We start from the raw sequence: 16,813 nt of genomic DNA on the forward strand, positions 1-16,813 counted from the left end.
GGGCATAGAATTATTTATAATATCCTTAAATAATGTTCAGTAAGAATGTAGAAACTAATGATAAGTAATATCGAACATATATGCATGTAACAATCACGTGTCTGGTAAATAAAGCATCTGGTTGAAAGCATTCACAAATAAATGAATTCGTTCACTGTTGCTATTGACATGAAGCAGCCTTTCTGTGCTCGGTAAATTTAGAGGTAATGCGTCAAGATAAATGTATCTGGAAAGAAATTATTTGTTTTGGTTTTTGCATTCTTGATAATATTTTTAAATTCGACAACTTTAAAATCATAATAATGCTGATTTTTATAAAAATTGTACGAAATTATGAATTGTGGTCAACTATGTGAGGAAAGGTACCACTATTCGATGTGATTGGGAAGCATTTGAGAGATTAGGGTGTCTTGTTCAGTGAATGAACACCTAAGTTGCGTGTTTGTTCAAATGATTATCCACAAATCGTTATTTAATCCCCTTAATGATATTATCGTAAGCGTGCTGTTTGACAACTAATCCCTTCAGTTCTATCTACAATGAAAAAGCACAATGATATTATAATCATATAAATACCAAGGTAGATTCAATTTTTTATAAATACCGTAAATCAAAAAAATTAGCGCCACAGATTAAAACCGTTAATGTTCATACATCGCTGACCAAATTGTATAATTTATTAATAGAAATAGCTTTTTCTAAACATAAGATTTTATGAAAAATACGTCAAAAAATCATTGATTCAACGAAAACGTTTAACCAGTTCCGGTTTCAAATCAAATTTTAGTGAAAACTTTATTTTATTCGTAAATTTGAAGATTTTTCGAATATCTGGAGGTCGAGATGACACAAAACGAGCAATTTAGTTTTCATTAAAATTGGAATTTAAACAGCAAATTTTCACGTGCGACGAATACACTCGCCGTAACACACGATACAAAGGTCGATAATAGCCAATGATCTCCGAATAGAATTTTAACATTTGTTGATGATTACGGTTTTACTTTTATTGTTATATTTTTAATTGTACGACCAATGAATGAGCGAAAGTGTTCAATAAGTAATTTTTTAGTGAATGATATTGCTCAAACAAATGTGTCATAATTTCATTGAATGTACGTTCATCGAAAATACAAGTTATAGATCTCAAATAGCAATGATTTACCTTGAGCGCATGTTGCTTAAACAATTGCTAATTAAACTACTAATTAAAAAAGTCAAGTTGGAAACGAATTTTATGAACAAAAACAAAATGACATTTGGAAAACATTTATGCGTGCATAGTACAAATACTGTATAGATTTTAACGTGAGAATAATAGGATAAAAGTGACCTTTTCATATAATACGAGGAACGTTCATTCACCGGAGGCTGTTTAATTAATTGCACAAATTAAGGAACGAATTCAATCAATGACCTACGAAGAACCATGCTTCCACTTTGGAAACCTCTAACATCAAAGACGCTAAGCAAACCACTCTCGAAACTACTCCGCGAGCAATATTATGGTAGTAATATACATGCGACAGCTTGCTGGATCAAAAACAGTAACTAAAACAATCCGTTGTTTTCTTTAAACGAGTCACTTCGAAGGGTTTGGTATTCGATTCTGTTCTATATTCGGTACCGTTATCGAAAAATTTGAAGCGGCTGCATAATTCATGACGGTCCGCTATTTTCCTCTCGTCCATCATTTCAGATTCCCTTGCCATGCTCGGATCTCCTTACTACCGTGCTGGAAACTTCTTCGAAATTAAAGTTACTGGAAAAAGAGCGGCAGTATTTCTGCTCTCGCGTCGTAGCCGCACATTTTCGTTCCGACGATTATTACGTTTCCATCGGTGAAGTTAATCCTAGAGTGAGTGTGGGGCGTCACGAATGGCGAGTTCGGCCATTTCTTACGTTCATTTAGGAGCACGTCGGAAAATGATCGCGCGAAAATCATTCCGGCGAAATCGATTTGCGGTTTGAATCTGTACAAATAACGTACAGTGGTGTGTATAATTAATATAGACAGAGAGAAATACACATCATTTGAAATTGTAATTTTTTCTGTATTAAATGAAATTTTACGACGTCGGATAAATCTTGAAATTTGATTTCATGCAAACAGAAGCATTTCATCGACTATTTCCAATAGTTTTCCAAAAAAATTTCCCAGGTTTGAAAGTAAACGTATCGCGAAGAAAACTGCGAAAATAATTTGCTGGATATTGGAGTGTTCTTTTTATAGATACATCGATCCGACGTATAATCGGAATGAGCTTTTAGTAGTTTCGTGTTATTCGGTTCCTGTAATAAAAAGAAGCTTCTTCTGATAGCTTGCTGATGGATAATTGCAACAAAAATAATAATGATACGTTCGTGATTCGGATGTAACGCGTGTCCATAAATTTGTATGACACAAGAAGAACATAAAGTTTTCGATTTTATTTAGACGTATAATGTTCGCCCAATTTCAATAATGAACAACGCTTGTCGACAAATTGGAGAACGATTACTACTTCTTCAGACGTCCGATATTATTAGACTGTAGATTCTACGTATTTATTTGAAAAATTATTTAAGGAAGGAACAAATTTTACATCGAGATTCGTAGTCTAGTTATTATATCTGACCTGACAGGAATTTTACACCAAAAATAATATATTATTTGCAATGTTTAACTGTAGTCATTCCATAGGACAACAATTTATTCTTGCATGAAAGTAATGCATTCAAGAAAGCAAAATAAATTCGAAAAATGTGAACGTTAATTGCTTAATTAATTAAATAATTAATTAATGTATTTATTATAATTTTGCAAACGGCGAATACGATTGTAACATTTCGTGTGCACCTGCCAATGCTGTCATGCAAGCACGTCGCTTATAAATTCCGTCATGTCAGCAAATTATTCATGAAACAGTCTAAAATAACATGAATATTAATATAAAAAAAAATGTCCCCGACACGGGTCGTGCTCAATAAAGTTTCGAGAAACTATTTTTCCTGTGGGTGCGTTTATCGGGCTCATTTACTATGCAAATAATCACGTGATTATACATAATGACACGTTTTCGCGTATGAAAGGACAGTAACGATCCAAAAATACGTATTTACTTGATAAACCGGCAATTGCTGGCGTTGCCAGCTGATTTTGATCAACGTTGTTCCTTAGGGCGGCACGCAGCGCAGGTCGAGTCGAGTCTCTCGGACTGTTGTTTTAATGTCGGCTGCAAACGCGAACCGTTCTTCTGGAATGATCGTTTCCTAATGCTGTCAATAAATCAATAGCAGAAGTAAATTAGAATTTAGTGCAGCCTTGAGCTAAAGCTGATTCGGAAATATTCGTTTAGTTAGATCTGCGGGCGCATTCGGGGTTACATTGCTCATCCTTGACATTCCGAACAGTTCATCCTTGCAAACTTGGGAATCTTCGATACAGATGATGGTTTGTTGTTGGTTGATTTTTCCGGAGCATTAGCAGCAACTACATTATACGTTCTATAAAAATAACAAACACATTTATTCGGATTTTAACGAGTTTTATCATAATGTACCTTCGTGAACAAATACGTGCGGACACCTTTTGATGTAAGGTTATGTTTATGTAGAATTATAAACGAAAAAGTCTGGCAACACAATCGTGGCATATTACACGTTAATAGTTAGATTACAATGCTATTAACTGAGTTGGAATGAAACTGTGAAAATTTTCAATTGGTTTTAATGTTCTAATCGGTGCTAACTTTTCAATTTTTATTGTCATTTCACTAAATTGCAATTTTTGCAAACAATTTTGTGCTTTAAATAAATTCAAATTGTTCGAATCGATTTTACAAAGGCTGTTTCGGTTCAGAGAGAGCCCACATACAATATATTTGTCGAATATTGATATATTCAAGAAAACAAATTTATTGAATAAATTCTCCGAAAAGATATGTTTACAGTTTCAATAGTCGTAAAAAATCGGTAAACTATTATGAAAATAATCCTTTTGGATTTCTACAAATTTTAGATTTAATTTCGTAAATTGAAATAATGATATAAACAAAGTTATAGAAGTTCATAAAATGAAATTTGTTATTACTCCATTGCAACGCTTTACATAGGTGCGTTTAATCAGTGGTTTGCACCCAAGGGAATTATTTTTTAATTTTAATAATCGGAATTCTATATCGGAAAAGTTACATATATTTGAAAATGCCTGTAGTTTCGTTACTCTCGTTCGGTGGTAAAAGACCTTGGTAATACTTGCGGGCACTGTTTGACCCAAAAAGTACCGAGCTGCTTTTACGTGCACAATTGTTTATTACTAAACTGGATTTTTATTTAAAGTAAAAATGTATCCTATTTGTTGCAATCCTGTATTATTGATATCTAGGCTTTTAAACCCATAACTGTGGAATTTCTCCATGAAATCAAAATGTTACGTTTTCTGTGCATAAAAATTCAAGCGACCAAAATTAAAAAAAATTGTCGGTATTCGTTCTGCATACATTTCATGACGAATAATACAGCTGACGTTTCTATAATTAAATGTTTTCCGACTGTATTTATAATGTGGCATGTGGGACGCTTTAAAACCGTTTCTAGTCGTCGCGAAGCAAATGTGTATTTTACATTTAGAACATTTCGTCACAGTGAGTCCTTTACGTCCAGGATATTTGCATCTCTGTCGGTTCCAGTCCATGACTGGTCAGTCTGTTAATGGCGTTTCCCGGACTTTTCCCTTGTCGAACAAGGATGTTTTGTATAACATATAAGTTCACTATTCCGTACAAGTTTCACGGAGTCGTATATTTAGTGACCCGCCATAATTTTTTTACCATCCTTTGTACGGAGGTCTTTTAAAAGGATGAATATAGTGATTTGAATAATTACAAACTCACAGTAACTTTTATGTTATCAGTACTATTTTAAAAAAAAATACTTAACGAAAGATCATATCTGTATTTTTACATAAGCAGTCTCATATACAATAACATAATTCATGTCTCAAATGTTGTCTACAGTTTATTATGCAGCTATATTTGAAATAATACTAAAACTCTAATAGAAACTCTAACAAATGCATGTGCAAAGTTACAGAGTAATTGATTTAATCTTTTAAACAAAGAGAAATAAAATTTACATATTTTGAAAAGAAGTGAAATATTTAAATTGATGGAAACGTGTATTTCCAGTTTATTCTGTACAATACAGCAATGCATATTCAATTTATAACAAACAGGTATTGTACAGTATTCATTGTCCCCCGTCTGCAAGAATCTAAAATGTCTTGAAAGTTCGCGTACCTTTAAATATTTCACAGTTATACGGTTCGGAATATTTTCGTTGACATCGTTCCGCGAGAAGTTTTAAATAAATAGAAATAAACCACTCTTGACCTGATTGTTTATATTTAACTTTTTTACGTTTCGGACCGCACGAACGCTTTTCTGGCTTTTGCATTAAAATGTACGAATAGATCGATAACAAGTCGCCTGGGACGAAACTCGGGTTTTAATGCAACCTCGGACCACTATTCCAATACTATCATTAAGTCAGAGGTAGTCGTGTCGTTGTCCAGTATATTATAGAATCTATAAATCTATTCATAATCGCGTATTACTGCTATTTCGAGAATTCATTAAACAGCAGCTTGATAAAGTAATTATCGTTTATACATTACCATCCAACCGCATATTTTAAATCAGCTACCCAAAGTAACAGTTAATTGACAAATTTTCATGGAAAGGATCGGTAACGATAAATGTATTTATCATTTAAATTAAAGCAATTAAACTAGAAAATATCCGAATAATTAAAATATTCTAATATGAAAAACTGTATAATATGAGGTCAAAATAAAATTTCCCACTTCGGTAACAGGTAGAAGGAAACATTTTGCTTTATTGAGAACTGTTGTGAGCAACCGAAATGAATTTTATTTATTGATAACAGCCAAAATCAACTGCATTTAGTGATAACTGTTACAAGCAATCGAAATCAATTTTGTAATTCTCTCTTTAACAATGTCAATAAGTTCCCAATAATACCTGGGTATTGTGAAATTTGTTCAACTTTATCGTAGTTTTAAAATACCTAGCCAAATGTGCTCCTTAACCAAATTGACTTTCGTTCAGATCTTCCGACTGATTGAAAATCCTCTTAGGCAATTTTCAAGATCTTACCTCCACCACAAGGGTAGTCACGGGGTGAAATCGGATTAAGAAATGATGCGCTATTTCTTCTGGTCTACTCAACGGAAAATTGTGAAAAAACTCAGTAATCCTCTGCCTAATGCGGCACAAATCTCGGATTTCTTTCGGAATTTTTAGTTGTAAAATCGTTTAAAAAAAAGTCCGGAAACATTGGAATGCTGATTTTGGAATAAGGCTGTCGATTCATTATATGTTTAATCTAATGCACTGTCTTTTTGTTGTGCATATTAATATACATTTTTCTTGTCGTACTCATATTACTGTTGTTTACAAGTTAAATATTTGGATCAAAATAATGATTATTATGCAACGACCTTTTTCAAGTTCTATTTCATGACCGAAATAGGTGATAGAAGCATGGAGAATTACTGTTGGTAGATCTAACAATGAAACCATTTTTACACGGTAAAATTCATGTTTCAAGTACTTTTTACAGTTTGCCACACCTGTCTTGTGAAACTAATCAAATTTTGGCTTCCTTGCGTAACAATATCGTCAAATATCATTAATATAACAGTATCATGAAATTATGAATAAGATTTGCGATACGGACTAATTATTTCCGATCAATATCCGAATCGCTTGCTGCTTGTGAGCGCAGATAATCGAAATGGAATCGCATTTCCTCTATTAGGGTGACATAAATACATTGAGAACCGCTTTATGGATAATGCAAACATTTTAGGTGTTCCAATGTCGTCGTGCAGAGGCATATTTGGTTAAACGAATAATTGTCAACCATACCGCTCGTTCGTAATAACTCAGTTATTTTTATGGTCACAATGACCGTACCAGATACGGGATGTTATGTCACTTGCATTGTACGCGGACCAATTAAATGGCATTGTTTCAATTTAAGAACTGATTCCCTCGGAAGTGACGTGATTAATATCTCCTTTTACGCCAGAGGTTATCTATTTTAACTTTACGGCGCGCTATTTGTCAAGGTTTCTTCATTAACTCGTTTTTAATTAGAGACCTTGATTCTTCGTGTTTCTAGTATTTTAGTTTACTTAAATACAAAAACCATCATCCTGTCATATTAAATTACACAACATTTCATATCACAATATTATGTAGGATTCGCGTACTTGTCAACCTCTTATACTGTAACACTGAATTGGTATTGTATTATACCTGACCTACAATATATTAGGTTGGAGGGAAAGTTCTGTCGTATTTTAAATAGGCAGGTAATTTTTCTTGTAAATAAAAAAAACATCTGGCTAGTGAGTCATTGGGAATTTTTTTTGTTTTTTTTTCTACCTGCTGTTTAATATACAAGGAGTCCTTTTTTACCGTTCATCATTTACTTGTGTTATTTGAAGTGAAAAACATGTCAGTAGACAAAGTGCATTTACGACACTGCATTTTGTATGAATTCGTAAAAGGAAGCAACGCATCGGTTGCATGTAAAAATTTATGTGGGGTACTTGGAAAAGATATTGTAAATGTTCGTACTTGTCAAAGATGGTTTAGCAAATTTCATTCCGGGGATCTGAGCCTCTAAGAAAGTGATCGATCTGGACGACCATCCAAGATCGATAATGATGTTTTGCGATCCATGTTGGAAAATAATCCACATTTAACCCTTTGCACTCGAGTGGTGACGTTAAGGCACCACTAAAATTATTCTATTTCTTTCCAAAATAATTTTTGCAACAATAAGATTTAGATTTAAAAAATTGTCAAGTAGTAAAACTGTTGGTAGGAGTTACACGAACAAACTGTGTATGCATAAAAATTGATTTTCTTAAATAGAATGGAAATACCACGAACCAGAAAATTATTTCAAATTTACAGTTAAAATTGCTCCGAGTGCAAAGGGTTAACAAGTCGAGAAATTGCAGAAGAGTTTGGCATTCATCATACAACTGTTGGAGATCACATTAAATCTCTTGGGTTTGTGTTAAAGCAAAATGAATTCAAATATTTTCTTTAAAATACGACAGAACTTTCCCTCTAACCCAATATATATAGTATATAATATATACCTAGAATAAAAGAACCGTAATTGTTAATATCACATAATCACTCACTGATGGCTGAACGAAAGTGTTTTAGGAATAAAATTATCACGCTCCAGTTTTGTGAATATCGAATTACTCTACTAACTGAAATTGGCATAACGAGCCCCTTTATAATGTTCCTCATTAGATTTTCTCTTATGACATAATGAAAGAACTATGATGAAATGAAGGTCATGTGCCACATTATAATAGCTTCGAATTAACGTATGTTAATTAAGCAGGGCAACGGCTTTTTCTTCTGACTCTTCCAATTGAAAAAGCTATTCATTAACCAGCAATAACTGGGACAGCGGACCTTTAAAAAAATTGTCTATCTCGATTGCAGTAAACAAAAGAAGAATGAAAATGTATTCTCTCTGTTAATAAATTTATTAAATTGAAAGTCTTCTAGCAGTATGTAGTATTAAATTCTACTGTTATTTTTATTCTTCCGCATTTTATCAGTAAATTGTTCTCTGAAGTTCATAAAATGAAATTTGAAAAGATCTTGACAGAACATTAGAAATAATAGAAAATAGAAATATAATGTTTTATTAAGTTTTCGTGTGAATATCGGTAACAATGTAAAATTTACTTTGAGTCTGTCATTATAGACACCACTGTGCTTTTATATTTAGGTTATCCCTTGTCAATTTTGCAAATATTAAATGGTTTTTAAAAAGGGAATTTTTTCAAAATTCTCCCCATTAGATGCGAAAGTAAAACTCGATTTGTGACCCGCAGATAGCGTGTTAACCTTGAACAATTTGGAATCTCGATAATGTCGGCAGCCAGTAGAAGACTGAAAATAATGGATGACCATAAAGAAATGTCGCAGAGGTAAACACTCGCAATTGTTATTGCGCCTCGTAATTCTCAATACTGCGATGCCTCTCTTAACTTGAGTCGAGCGTAAAATATAAACGTTCACTCACCTAAATTCAGCTACAGTCGGTGCACGAAGTATTCGTTCATCTTTCAAAACGAAATAAATTTTCCATAATTGGGCCGAACAATCTAAATTTTTGGGGGGATATTGGAAGGTTTAATTTGTTAATAAATCATTAAATGGTTAAAAAACTGTTCTTAAACATTGCAATTGGTTAGCATGATAGATGGATTACAAAGTGATGTCCTTTCAAGTTTTTTTGTTACGTTTCCCTCTTTCCGAGGGTGAAGAAAGATTCTGCGTACCGAGACCGGGAGTTTATTACGTTTTGGGACACGAACTGTGTTTGTTTATTTACTTTGTAAAAAGTAAACGCTCGAATTTATTTCCTCTCGTAACTATTCATACCACGTATTCAATAATTTCCAGAGTGTTTGAAATTCCCTCACGCAAAGAAACCATAAGATCCAGGAAGATTTTGCAGGATTGGAAATAGAGTATATCTATTTTTACTGTTTATAGCTGCCGATGTACAATTTGTTCCGAAGTCAGTTCTGGCAGTGTTACTGTAAAGCAGAACGTTACAGTGACGATTCTCCTGTTTGCTAATTTTTACAGAAATGATTGATTAATTGTAGTATAATATTTCGTGTATAAACGTATCGAAAATGAACATATCTTTGAATTAGTTTTAATAGAAATTTTAATGACCTGTAAAAAATTTATATGAAGGTAATCAAATGAAAAATACTTCTACAAGTACAATAAGTTTTTTTTAAATCTATTGATCCGTTAACATGTTGCTAATAGAATAACATTCGTTGTTCAATAATGAGGTTGCAACGTATCTTCTTTCCGATGTAAAAAAAAATGAAGTTGACACACCGTAGTGACTCATCTAGCAATAAAACTTCCAATTATGTAGCACAGCTGACGTATCAAGTACGTGTGCCCAAGACGGTATACTTGAATATGTATAAATGCCACCGGCATCGTTTCTGTCTTTCGTGTTCTAGATCACCATTAATGTTTTGATGTCAGAGAACATACGTCGGGGGTCAGAAACATCGGACCACGATTCGCGATCAATAAATACGGATAACATTAGTTTATATCTACATAATAATATCTGTTTATGACCGTAGTCATCCGCGAATATTATTTATATTTCATCGTGGTACATATAACCGCTTGGTTGAATGTTTAAATGCTTACGCAACCGCAGTTTCCTTGATCGCAAAAGAAGACACCTGTGCAGTTGCTTTCATTAACCCCTATTATCGGTACGTATATTTGGAGATCTGTGACGTTTGTGTAAGGATGTTATTTATTTATTTACCCCGAAATTGTAAATACCAATCTTTAAATGTAAAGTATCGATGTATTTACAGCATTTTAAAAAAATGTTGAATTTACTGAGATTTAATTAAAAGTTCAATATCGCAATGTACAACGTCTTTGATTACATAGGAGAAACTACCCACTTTAGGGATCAGAAAAAGTTAGATTATAAAAACATGATAAACAGATGCGTGAGTTCAAAGTTATACTGAACTATAGAGGGACATGTACGTTAATGTTACTAACCTTCGTTTGAATTTAATCAAACTTCTTTTTGCTATGCATTATTTATCGTGGTAGTATAACGCGAGATGGTGTTGTCAAGAAAGCGGAATTTTGAGATAAGAGTTGGAGTGCAGGGAATTTACTTTCCTTGCTTGCTGTCAAAGTTTTATTCTCTCAACTTTCTTTCATCCCTTCAAAAATATTTCTCTACTGGCAGATCTTTATCTCAGCAATACAATTTCACCCTGCAGAATTTCAAAACTAAGCGACTATGAAATTGAATTTCATGCTACAGTATGAATTAAACGTACTTTAATCATGTATATTCAGGAAGCAGATGCGTTGATTTGTGTGCATGCATATTGTATTCGTTAAAAAACATAAATCGTTCTCTAATCATGGAAATATATGTTTAGCGTTTCGCAAGGTAAAAGCAAGAAAAGCTTTTCGAGACAAAATAAAACTGTTCTCGAATCGCACTTTGCTTAGAGTACAATGAATTTAAAAACTTCGTTAATACAAACAAAATCTCGAGATATTGTTTATTAATCTAGGAAATGCATGTCGTGTTCGATACTGTCGTACTATACTTTCATCTTTGAAGTTATTCCAGTGAAAACGTAGCTGAAAGTCGATATCAAATAAAACTTGGATTCGTTCTTTGGAGTGAAACCTTATATCTTCGTTATTTGAAATTCCAATTCTTGGCGAACTGTTTTTACCGTTCGCATTAAATGAAAAGTGAATTGTTGCAATCATTGTTCCAGACAGATAAACAGCGTTCAAAAAGTTTATGATGCTGTCAGAGTTCCGATGGGAAAGTTGGTAAACATGTTATTGGTCAGTCCGCGGATAGAAGGCAGATCGCAGGTTCTCTATTCCAACCGCCCGTTATCCAATCAAATGCCACAGGAGAGTTGCTTTTTTTATTTCTCTACTCTTGATTTCGATACTTTCAATTTGCAGACGTTCTAGTCTTCCAGTTTCTATTTACATTTCATAATGTTATTTGTGGAGCCAGTGAGCAACGAAATTGAACAATGGAATTCGTTTGTTTGACTTTTCTTCTAAATCTATCCAATACTGAAAGCTGTTACAAGTCATTTAATTGTTACTTAAATACGTTATTTATTTATTAGTTATTTATTAGTATTACTAGTGCTTATCAGTTTACTATGTGCTTTAAAGTATCAATATATATTTATTATAAAAAGAGAAACATTTATCTAGAATATACGGTAACTATGTACTGTCTACATATTTATTTATCGTGTTTACTTTTGTTACTAGTTAATTATTAATTACTTCAGCGATCTATTTCATGTTGCATCTTTGTTTCGTAACAGGATTACGAAATGATCATACTCGCAAATTCATTTCCAAATTCGTAACATTAGAACGTTATCATGAATGAGTGAACGTTTCGCGTAATCCACTTATCTAAACGTGAATTCCGATTATTTGAACGAAAAACCATAGGTAGCGGAGCGAGTTAGATGAACTGTTATTACATGAACGACCCAGTTGACAAATTGCTTGCTTTACAATGGGTTCGCATGAATGGAATGGTACATTGTATCTTTATGCAAATTATCAGTGTCCGTTTAGTTATAGCTGTTACCTATAATATTTCAGATTGTCATGAACTGCGAACAATTAGCAGTATTCCTCGACAAAAAGATTAAAGTTAAAAACTGTATAATTAACGTAACACTTTTATTCATTTAACAATAAATACAAGCTTTTGGTTTCATACACTCTTACGAAATACCATCGTAACTATATACGAACGAAAGTATAAAGCATCTAACGAGTTATTAAAAATATTAGTATTATACACATGTACGATTCGAAAACCAAAAAAAAGAAAATTACATGCCACGATTGAATGAAACTCGCAAGGGACTATGCCGCAATATCAGCCGACGATTTTGATAACACATTGCACAAAGCTGCAACACCGAAAAATATTTCATGCATATTTTTCCATGGCCACTGACGTTCATATTACCCTGGTGAAAACATCTCTTGAATTTGGAAATGGAAAATGTATTTTATCGAGAATAGAATATAAAGACCAAACGTGTGCGAGTTTACATGAGAAATTGATTCCAGAATTGTCGTCCAGATGTAGACATGAAAGATACAGGGTCCAATAATTTTAATGAGTTGAAAATACAACAAATTCTTAAATTCATCGCATGTCTTTACAGCTTTATATTTGACCTATCAATCTGTCACAAATGTATAAAGACCGTAGTCTGATTATGTCTAATAGAAGGAATACGTCCTCGGCTAGTACGGCTGCAAACAGTTAAGATAATGCGACGACGTGTAATCAGGAACCCTATTTTTCCTTGACGTCTTTCGTCCTTTCTTGACATTTTCATATGATAGCTTCTGAGGGAGTTGTATAAACACGATCACCTTTGTGGCAATGCAGTCCACACGTTTTATGAGTAACGAATAGCCTCGAGTCGAGCGTTCTCCTGGAAGTTATTTTCAGAAATGCGTATCAGTTTCTCGCTAAACAATATTAGAAAGTAATTCACTTTCAGACGCAACATCGTTTTTACGAGTCTTGCGAAAATGATCTGACGAAGCGTTCGTTTAATTTTAGGTATCATAAAACGCATCTCGTCTTTTATGAGTGACGCTATACCTTTCTTTTTCACACATTTTTATTATTTTCTTTCGTTATTCTATTTTCACGAGCTGGTAGCTATATTTAACGGTGTGTCGTTGATATCAAATTCGTACCGGGTCAGGAACGTACACTCTCGTTATGAGTTAAAAGTAGCCACAATTATTTTATACTATTTTAAAATCATATTATTCGTTAGACGTACTTATACTATAATGATAAAAACTGAACTAGATTTATATAATTCTTACAATTAAATTCAGAGACCGCAGAACATTGCTGTGAAAAACAAGAATTGTATCATATCTATAAATAAATATTTTAGACAATAAATATTAGGTTAGAAAAAAATATATGTCTGTTTTTATATAAGTCAACGTTTTAGCTTCATTTTGAGAGAAATTTTCGTTTCAGTATGCACGTATCATATGTAGGTATAGTGTTTCCATTATGCTCGTAGTGCTGACAATAAACATCCAGTTAATGCTAATGAATTAATAACAGGAAGCGAATGCACCTGATTTAGAGGACCATCGTTATACGAATATAATGTAATTATAAGTAGTGTAAGCCGATTGGCATAATACGAATGTGGTTACAGTGTTGGCATAATATGCATACAATGTCATCAAAATATTATAAAACGGTATTTTTTAGAGAACAAAACTCGAAGACATAATGAGATATATATTTTTACAAATCGAGAAACAGGTGTAACATCATTTCTCTTTTATATGTGATGTTGTTAATGGGGCTATTTTTTATTACCAAGTTGATATAATAGAATGATGAAATGGCGTGAAAGTGGATGCATCGAATAATCAAATGATGAGTGAAATTGGAGTAGAAATCTGTATTAATATTTTAATATTATGTTTGAGAAATTGATGAAATATAACACTGGATTAATTATTGGATCTGTCACTGGATGTTCCGTAGTAATTCAGCTATAATTGACTTCTTAATTACCGATAAAAGCATGTCACGACGTCCAAATCGTAGCCTAAAAATACAACAGAGGTTCTAGACTGAACATAATGATTTTACATATTCATCCACTAACCACAGTCATCGGTAGCGTCGCTTCAAAACCACTCGTACAGGCTGAAATAATCATAAGCTGACATGCCAGGGTGTCCGTGCATCCTGAACAAATGAATATCGTATTTATTATGAGCAAAGGGCATAGCCGATTAAGATGGTCAAAACTGCCCTTAGAGATTTTTCAATGAGTCATATACCGTTCGATAGCTGACCAATAAAAACTCATCTGTGCAAAGTTTTAACCCTGTAACTTGTCCGTGAGGATAGTTACAGCATTTTTCCACCTTTAGCGGCTTTCTAAAATTTTGAAAAAAATATGGCTTACTTTGGACATCAAGTCGGATGTTATAGAATTTTTTCAGATTTTTCAGTTGCAAGCTGTGGTTATCAAAAATGAAAAACCCCCAAAAAATCGGAAAATTGAAGATTTCTCGAAAACTAAAAGCGGTCAAACTTTTACATTAATTCCCTGACAAGGTACTATTACGGCTCGTGTACTCAATTCTTCTCAGATTTTTTGCTCGCCTGCAACATTGTCAAAAAAAAATGAAAACCCAACGTGTCGGTGTTTTTTGCCGTTAGATTGAAGCTACAACGTTTCTAGTTTACCTCGAGTGTGGATTAAGTAATTTTAAACGTTATTGCATCGAAACAAACAACTTTTGAACCCTGAAAATGCGAATTAAGCGAGCAAAAAAATTGTAACGAGCGGAATGTATGCCAAGTTAGAGCGTACGATTTCGATGCCGCAGGTCTCGAGTTCAAATCCCGTTGGAGGCAAAGTTTTTTTTTCGTAAAACACATTTTATTTTTCCAATTCTATATCACATGGTTTATTTAAATGACTTTCCATATATGTTTGTAATGTTTTAAAAATATCTTTTTTAACTTTTGAAAAATATTTAAGTCAACAGACATACAAAAATAGTCCATATATTATCCATATCCATGGACCAGTCCGATGCATTTCAAACTTCTTTGGTTCAGGCACCTTCAGCCTCTACATCCATGGACCAGTCCGATTCATTTCAAACCTCTTTGAGTCAGGCACCTTCAGCCTCAACATCCACGGACCCATCGGCCGTTTGCACGAAAGAAAACTTTCTCATAAAACGAAGTCATAAAAAAGAATTGGTTTCCAGGACGAAGAGTCATTTCTACCCGTATTTGCTGAAGACGGAAAGCTTAGAAGCTAAATTAATGAACTGTTATCTAAAGAATGTTAAACAAAGCCGTAATGACAAACATATGTAGTTAGAGAATGAATAAAATAAGCGATACTCCAAAATATTTTTTTATGTATGCTGACTTAAATATTTTTCAAAAGTTAAAAAAAATATTTTTAAAACATTACAAACATATATGGAAAGTCATTTAAATAAACCATGTGATATAGAATTGGAAAAATAAAATTTGTTTTACGAAAAAAAAACTTTGCCTCCAACGGGATTTGAACTCGAACCCTGCAGCACCGAAATCGTACGCTCTAACCGATTGAGTTGTAATGATTGGAAACATTTTGACATACATTCCGCTCGTTACAATTTTTTTGCTCGCTTAATTCGCATTTTCAGGGTTCAAAAATTGTTTGTTTCGATGCAATAACGTTTAAAATTACTTAATCCACACTCGAGGTAAACTAGAAACGTAGTAGCTTCAATCTAACAGCAATAAACACCGACACGTAGGGTTTTCATTTTTTTTGACAATGTTGCAGGCGAGCAAAAAATCTGAGAAGAATTGAGTACACGAGCCGTAATAGTACCTTGTCAGGGAATTAATGTAAAAGTTTGACCGCTTTTAGTTTTCGAGAAATCTTCAATTTTCCGATTTTTTGGGGATTTTTCATTTTTGATAACCACAGCTTGCAACTGAAAAATCTGAAAAAATTCTATAACATCCGGCTTGATGTCCAAAATAAGTCATATTTTTTTCAAAATTTTAGAAAGCCGCTAAAGGTGGAAAAATGCTGTAAATATCCTAACGGACAAGTTACAGGGTTAAAACTTTGCACAGATGAGTTGTTGAGGAGTCGTCAGATGTATGACAGAATCCTCTGAATATTGCACTTGGTGCCTACTACTACACTCGAAGGACCACCCACTGTGTGTGAGACTAAAAACTGTTCCTAATTGTAACACGTAACCTAACCGTTACGTATTCTGTCTATCTCTGTTCTCTGTACTGTACTGTCTACTCTGATCTGCTCTGTTTGCTAGATGTGTCTATACTGTTTGACTGTTTGTTCTATTCTGTCTGAATTCTGAATCTATTCTCCTCAAGGTCTGTACCTTTCTGTGTTTGAATCTATTCTGCTCAAGGTCTGTACCTTTCTGTGTTTGAATCTATTCTGCTGAAGGTCTGTACTGTTCTGTGTTTGAATCTATTCTGCTGAAGGTCTGTACTGTTCTGTGTTTGAATCTGTTCTGCTTTGCAACCCCTCTTTGGGCCTTACGCGCCCCCCCCCCCCCCC

At 33.5% G+C, this 16,813-nt stretch overlaps 2 protein-coding genes across 6 annotated transcripts in view; both read left to right on the forward strand.

Annotated features, from left to right (window-relative positions):
• The window catches only part of Nca (neurocalcin homolog), a 363,134-nt gene that overhangs the window by 239,743 nt on the left and 106,578 nt on the right, over positions 1-16,813 (forward strand). The window lies entirely within an intron of this gene.
• Positions 1-16,813, forward strand: part of LOC144472965 (neuronal calcium sensor 2) — a 102,775-nt gene that overhangs the window by 2,169 nt on the left and 83,793 nt on the right. The window lies entirely within an intron of this gene.

The sequence above is a fragment of the Augochlora pura genome, chromosome 7 (genome assembly GCF_028453695.1).
Source record: "Augochlora pura isolate Apur16 chromosome 7, APUR_v2.2.1, whole genome shotgun sequence".
In the NCBI taxonomy this organism is placed as follows: Eukaryota; Metazoa; Arthropoda; class Insecta; order Hymenoptera; family Halictidae; genus Augochlora; species Augochlora pura.